We start from the raw sequence: 7,301 nt of genomic DNA on the forward strand, positions 1-7,301 counted from the left end.
TTTAGTAACTGCCTTGATTAGGTCGAAAACTGGACTCGACAAGTTCACTTGCATTATGTCATTTAATTCCCACAAAAACCCTAGAGGGAAGGAAGTATTCTCTCATAAATATGAAGAAACCCAGTCTCTGAAGCTCAGTAATTTGCTCAGTTTCCACAGCTAATAAGAGCCGGATCCAAACCCAGGTGTTCTGGCCTCCAAATCCCCTGATGCCGCCCTCCATTCCTACCAGTCCCCTCACCTACCTGCCCCTCTTGCTGGATGTATGACAGGGAAGTTGAGTGGGGGCCAAAAAAAACGGCATTTTGCATAGACTGGGGCTCCCTTCTTGTGAAGTCCTCACATCTGTAAAGCCGTGACATCACAGCAGTGCCCTCTGCACAGGGACAGGTGGTGGCTGAAAAGCCAGGAGCACAGGGTTGGTGGCTGAGAGGCCAGGACCATAGAGCTGGGGGTGAAGGTGCCAAACCAGTGGAAGACCCGAGCTCACGGGCAATGTCAGTGTGACTTCCGCCAGGGAAATGGCTGAAGAGAGCTTGTGCGCAGGGTAAGTGATTCCCGGGACGCCCACAGCAAACACCACCGCAGGGGCACCAACTGTCTGCCAAGGAAAAGGAAATTGATCTCTGAGCCCCCAAAACAGTAAATGAGCTGGGTCAGCACAGGCATGCTTCATCGCACCCTAAATACACACCTTGAGGGAACCGGTCAGGAAAAATAGGGTGCAGGTGCTGTTGGAGGTGGGGTGGACGTGAGGGGAGCGGGGATGGGAGAGTGGGGGCGTGGGGGGGGGAGTGGCACTGAGCAGACTACTTGCTCCCGCACCTCCCTCTGCTGCCTCTGCAACCAGGTCTGACAAACCCGATATGGCTGTGTGGGGACAGAACCAGGAGTGCAGTTTCCAGGCTCTCGGCCTCACGTGGAAAGGTGCTGGCTCAGGTAGTAAATGGCCATCAACTGTGATTGGATGGCCATCAGCTATGGCTAGTTGGCCGTCAGCTGTAACCAGTGAGCCATTGGCCACTAATATAACTGCTGTGGCTACGCTAGCAGAAAATGGGGGCTAGCAAGAGGATGGTGGCTGAGCCTGCAAGCGGCACAGTGAGGGTTGAGAATTGTGTGGCTCCTGTTTCCTGCGTCTCCAACCCAGCTGCCAGCAAGACTATAGTGGTCTGACTCCCCCATCTATGGCTCCGTGGGTGTTCCTGTTTGGCCTCACCATGTCCTGTGTTCTTATGTGGGGAGCGGGAGCTGAGACCCCGCAGGCCTTCCCACACGACAGGCTGAGACTGAGAAATTTGATAAGTCAGGAAGACAAACACAACAGGAAAATCCACTGCCTTCAAAAGCAACGCCTGCGCAGGAGAAGCGAGCGGGCGAATCGTAAGGAAGCACACACTGCGAGGAGGCACCATAGGTCCCACAAGCACTGCCCTCTTTTTTTTACTGCTTGGAGCTGCTGAACTTTGTAAGATGCAGAGGTTGGATCAAGTTTAAATGACTGTGCTGCGCCTTTTCACATCAGAGAACTGATGACACCAAATGCCGCACCTTTCTCCCCCGTCTGCCTGTCTGGCTGGCAGGGAAGGAAAAGGTGCATGTTGGTGGAAGGCAGAAGCTGGGTGGGACGACAGTGAAATCGAGAGGAAACACCAAGCTGGTCCAAAGGGTCCTGCCGGCTGTAAAATGCAGTTTCATCAGAGTGCCATTTTCGTTCTTGTTCAAATGATTTTTATTATTGGAATGCACAGTTTTTTAATATGCAAATAAAAAGTTTGAAACCTGAAAAGAAAATGAGATGCAACCAGTTAATGGATGACAAGGCAACTAGCAAACAGCGGTTTTTAAAAAATGTATAATACGGAGATTTGCTCATGAATAAAGCCGTACACGTATACAACGCGATCCCGCCCGTAATTTTTTAATTCCAACCTTACAAAGAGAAGAGAATTTGCCCACAAATCACTGGTTGAGAGTCCTACGAGTTATTTTTTCCTTCTGTTTACTTTTTTTGCGTATTCTAATTTTTATTGGCCGTGTAGTTTTTCAAAAGTGTGGGAAAACATCAAAATGTACAATTTTGTGAAGATCCGAAAGAGCTAAGTACCTGTCCAACCTTGATTTGTCTTTTTTCTCCCAGCCTGGGGACCTACCTGTCTGTGGAGAGGTGCCCCAGATACAAAAACATACTCCTTTTGTTGTGTGAATTGGAATGCAAAGCAGCTAACAGCAGCCTCCCTGCAGCTACTGTTTGTGTCCTCAGTGTGGGCAGGTGTGGGAAGCTCCCTTATCTCCCAGCTTTTGGATCGACCAACCTGGAGGACAGAGTACAGAAGGTAACATTCCCTTCATGGAACTGTCCCCTGCTATTGGTGGACAAAGCATATGGCAGCGACGGGTGGGAACCGTGGAATCAGGCAGACCTAGGTTCTGTGACTATGTCATCCAGTATCTGTGTCACCTAAAACCTCATGACCTAGGCAAGACATGGAATCTCTTTGAACCTTTGTCTCCTCAACTGAACAGGAATAAAACAAAGAATGGGATTCTAGGATAATATGAGATTCTGTGTATAAAGCACACGGCGAATAATAAGCTCTCAATACATGGAAACTGCTTCTTAGGATTAATGTTGCCTGAGTAAGACTAGGCTGATGTCTAGAAGGGGTTATCTTTGGTCAAGAAGAAGGGGACGTTTGGGAGAAGATGTGTCCCAGGTACAGACGTCAGGCCTGGGGAGGAGAAAGGGATTTAAGCAGTACATTTGGAGGATTTGGGTTCAGTTGGCAGAACCTGCCCTGTTACGAGGTATGTTCACCTCATGCCCTGAAACCTTAGTAGTATCCACACCCCATGTTCTGATTCCAGCCTCCTCCCGGATAGTCTCTGGGAGACCCATCCTGGTGACAGGGGTTTCTCTCTTGGGCTGGAGACCCTCTTTTCCTTAAGTAGTGGCTGGAGACCATGACAGGCCTGACAAGGACCCTGGAAGCCCCCAAACCTCCTTCTGGCCTCATTATGGCCATCTGCTTCTGCCTGAGGACACGTGGGGTCGTAACATAGGAAAGAATGGAGCCAAGGACCAAAGGAATTAGAAACCGTCGCCGTGAGCCCAGCCTGAGCCCTCAGATCAAGTGTGGCTTGGGGGGGGGTGCCCAGAGTAGAAGGTTTCTCTGAGTGGCCTCTGCGTCCTTCCTGCAATAGCAGTTACTGGAAAGGGAGCTTGGGTTTTGCTGGGGGAAGGGGTGTGGGGGGGGGCTCTTGACTGGTTGAAGTGGCCATCATTCTTGTTGCCTCTGCTGCCTTGAGGTCTACTAATTAATGGCCTGAGGCTGCTGGGAGCAGGTGGGCCAGTGGTGTGAGCTGGAGGAGGTGTGGGGCCAAGTGGAAAAGTCCACCAGACACCCTTGCAAGCCATTCGTGTTCCAGGGGCCTCTTGACAGGCCAATGCTCAGAGAAGATGGCCTCCAGACCAAAAGCTGAGCATTACCACTTGGCTGTGGTTTTCATTTATAGGTGGTTTGGTTCCTGAACTGAGCCCCAGAGGAGGGGTTATAAGGCCACTAGTGCACATGGAGATATGCCTCATGTAACTGTGTCGACAACACTTCCTGCTGGGCCAGAGCTAGCCATTATGGACCACAGGCCAGAGGGCATGGTTCCTGCACCAGCTGGCCTGGCCGCCACTGCCAGCTGTCCCTTCAGCTTTTCCCATCCTAAGGGCAGCCAAGGTTATGAGGTCATTCTGTGTACCAGGCAGTGTCTGAGGGGCTTTGCCACTACTCTCCAATCCTCACATCAATGCTACAAAGTGGGAATTCTCACCCGTATCCTATCAATAAGGAAACTGAAGTCTAGGAAAGTATAGAACATTACCTGCGTCACCAAGATTAGCTCTTTCTGCCAGGATTCAGTCCTAGGTCTGTTCACAGGTCATGCTTTCTCCACATCTCCCAGCTGCCTTCCTAGGAGGGAAGAAGTAGGGTGTCTTGGGAGGAAATACAGCTTGTTTTTGTTCTTCTTTCCATCCAGGGAATTCTGAACTAGAGCTTTGGCAGCTATCTGGCCCTGCAGACTTGTCCTTGAGGAAGGAGCCAGGCTTTTGTACCCTGAATCTGTCTGTCATTGGCTTCGCCCACCTCTTCGGGAGGGATGGGAATAATTTCCTGGGGACTCCTATTGGCTCAGCGAAAGTTCCCAGAGATGGACATGGCTGAGCCATCCGCAACCAACATGCACAGCAGCTGGGGGCAGGCACACCAACTTGTGATGAGGATCTGGGTGGGGCACCCCCAGAAGGACCACAAGGAGAAAAGGCGACAGTCCAAACCTGAACAGCAGTGAGTGTGGGGGTGAGGAAAGGCCCTAGACGAGAGCCAGGCGCAAGCAAAATGGAGTACAGGATGGAGTCTGAACAAGCTGACTGCCTCTGGCTGCCTTTATGCCAATGGGCTGCGGCTTGGGCCGTACCACGGGATTCAAGGCGATGGAGAGACCAAACCAATAGGTGTTGTCCCGTTCCGCAGATGACAAAACGATTCCTCGTAGAGCCTATGACTCGCTTGAGTCCACAACAGTAAGTAATGCAATATCTTGAACCCTCCCCTCAACCTGTGCTCATTTCCCTCAGAGCATCCCTCCCCCTACTTTAGGGAAAGCCCAGTGCTACCACCAAGCAAAATCAAGCTCAGGAGGTAAATTTTCTCAATTGTGAGCTCCGCTGCACTGTTTAGATCAAGGAAAGGCATGGGATAAACAAAATGAGAAGAGTTTGCTTTCTTCTTTTTTCCTGTGAGAAGAGCAAGCGGAAAACATCTGTTTCACGGGCTGGGTCCCTGTCTGCCGCTCAGAGGTGGGCGGCTAACGGCTCTCATCCAAGCTGGTGAGTTTGGAGATGGGAATCTGGGGTGAGCAACAATGAGCAAGGAGAGAACCCCGCAGGGAGGGTGGGTGGGTGGTGATGCTGGCAGAGAGGAAAGAAGCTGGCGCAGTCAGGGAAAAGCCAATCCTTTGGGCAGACCCAAGGGTGGGGCCAACGATTGTCCAGAAGGGTTGACCTCACTCCAGGCCTCCCTGGCGTCTCTAGGCCTGCCCACAGGAGGGAGGGGGTGCAGGGATAATGAGGCCCTGGGGGGAGGTGGTGGCCAGGCCTGCTGGAGTCATGGGCCTGGAAATCAACACTCATGACTCACCTCCCAGTGTCGTAAGCCCTGAACTTGAATTCCAGTTCCTGTTTGGCCTCTGGAAGAGCATGCCTACACGAGACACCCTGTATGTAGGAGCCCATTCTGTGATTCCCCGGTATCAGCAACAGTCACAGTGACCATTCATTGAGGATAATTGTGTGCCAACCCCTGTGCTACATGCTTCACCCCAGAAGGGGCCTTGCTCGAGACCACGCACGAGAAGATGGCAGAACCAAGTTTCCGACCTTGCTCCACCACATTGCTTCCCAACGGCCTCTGCAAACCAGCCCTCAAACCTTCTGGATTTTCAAGACAGTCCTGGCTGATTTCTGACTTTCCCTCCAATTGTCCCCAAAGTACCCTGCCAAGCCCACACCTCCTGATTTGTGGCTGGTGAGACTGGCTCTCTGTGGGTGCACACCTGGCTGAGCACATTCCCTGTGTCCCAAGGCACCCCAAGTCATCGCGTGCCTCGGGAGAGGTCTGGGCTCTCTGTGAGGAGCTGTCACCTCTGGCCACAGACAGAGTCTCCTTTGGGCCCTATCAGTAGGCCATAGAAGTCGGGGTCAACTTGGCTCAACTCCACGTACCTCTAGGAAAATCCTGTGAAAGTGGGGTGGGGAGACCTGGCCTGGGCCTGCGGTCACAGTGAGAGCTCCCCAGCCTGAGCCATTATCTTCTCCAGATCATTCTTTCCACGCGTGACAGAAGAACCTCATCTGGGATCACTGAGGGATGCTTTCCGCCCGCCTCACTTGCAGGAGAACTCACCTGCCACCCCTGCTACAGCTGCACCCTCATAGGTCCTCAGAACCTGAGGAGAACCGAGCCTGGGGAGGGACCCCCCTTCCTCAGACACTGTGAGGTGAGGCGGAGTGTGGAGTGGGTGTAATGGACACAGTGGGGTCAATAGGGGAGGTGGGGCCCCCAAAAGGTTGATGTTGTTCACTGGGTCAGCGTGTCACTCATGAGGGAAAAAGTAAGTCCCTTCCACAAGAAACAGGGCCAGGGTGGGCCCGTGAGGCTTTGTCAGGTGGCCTCAGAGGGGGCTTGCTGTCAGTGGGCAGGCAGACACCGGGCAGCCGGGGCACAGAGACAGGCTGAGAGAAGTAGCTGAGAGAGAGAACCTAACCCAAATGTCACTGAGTATCTCCATTATTACTTGTCAATTAACCGCTTAGTTGTCAGTTAACATCTCAGTTTCCAGGAAATATCAATTTTCTATTAATATTTTAATTGACTATTATGGGCTGAGTGTTTGTGTCCCCCCTCTAAATTTCATATGTTGAAATGCTGCTCCCCAATGTAATTTGGGGGCTCGTTAGGATTAGATGAGGTCATGAGGGTGGAGCCCTCAGGAGTAGGATTAGTGACCTTATAAGAGTTTGCGTCCTCTCTCTGCTCTCTGCCATGTGAGGACACACGTGAGCAGTCCACAACCCAGAAGAGGGTTCTCATCAGAACCCGACCATGCTGGCTCCCTGATCTCACACTTCCAGCCTCCAGCACAACAGAAATAAATGTCTGTTGTTTGGAAGCCGCCCAGTCTATGGCACGTTGTTCTAGCAGCCAGAACTAGAACAACCACTGACTTCTTTGTCATCAGCAAACATCTTTGGTGTCATAGATGTAGTAGACCTCTTATTTATCAGTTACCTCGTTATTACCTGTAACACCTTAACTGTGCACTAATACCTTAGTGGTCTGCTAATATCTCAAGTGTCTAACCAATCATCTTTAGCAATAAAAATTATAATTATCATCCAACCGATAACGTATCTATAACATAGAAACCCCCAAACCTCAGCGGTCTCACACAGCAAACGTTATTTCTCATGCCCTTAAATCGAATTCTCTGGAGAAGGGACCAGGGGAGGAAGTTCTGTTCCATTTTGTTCCAGCTTGATGGAGGCTCCACCATCTTTCGCTCTTGGCTTTCAAGGTGGCCCTGGGCATTGACATCCAGTCCGCAGATAAGGGGAGAGAGACATAAACATTCATAAGGAGGTTTTTATGCATCTGGTCTGGCAATAGTATGTCCAGGGGTTCAGGACGGGCCTCCCCAAGATGTGTTATGTTGGCATATGAGTTATTTTGAGCCGAAGGCAATCAAGA

The sequence above is a fragment of the Rhinolophus hipposideros genome (genome assembly GCF_964194185.1).
Source record: "Rhinolophus hipposideros genome assembly, chromosome: 14".
NCBI classification, from domain to species: domain Eukaryota; kingdom Metazoa; phylum Chordata; class Mammalia; order Chiroptera; family Rhinolophidae; genus Rhinolophus; species Rhinolophus hipposideros.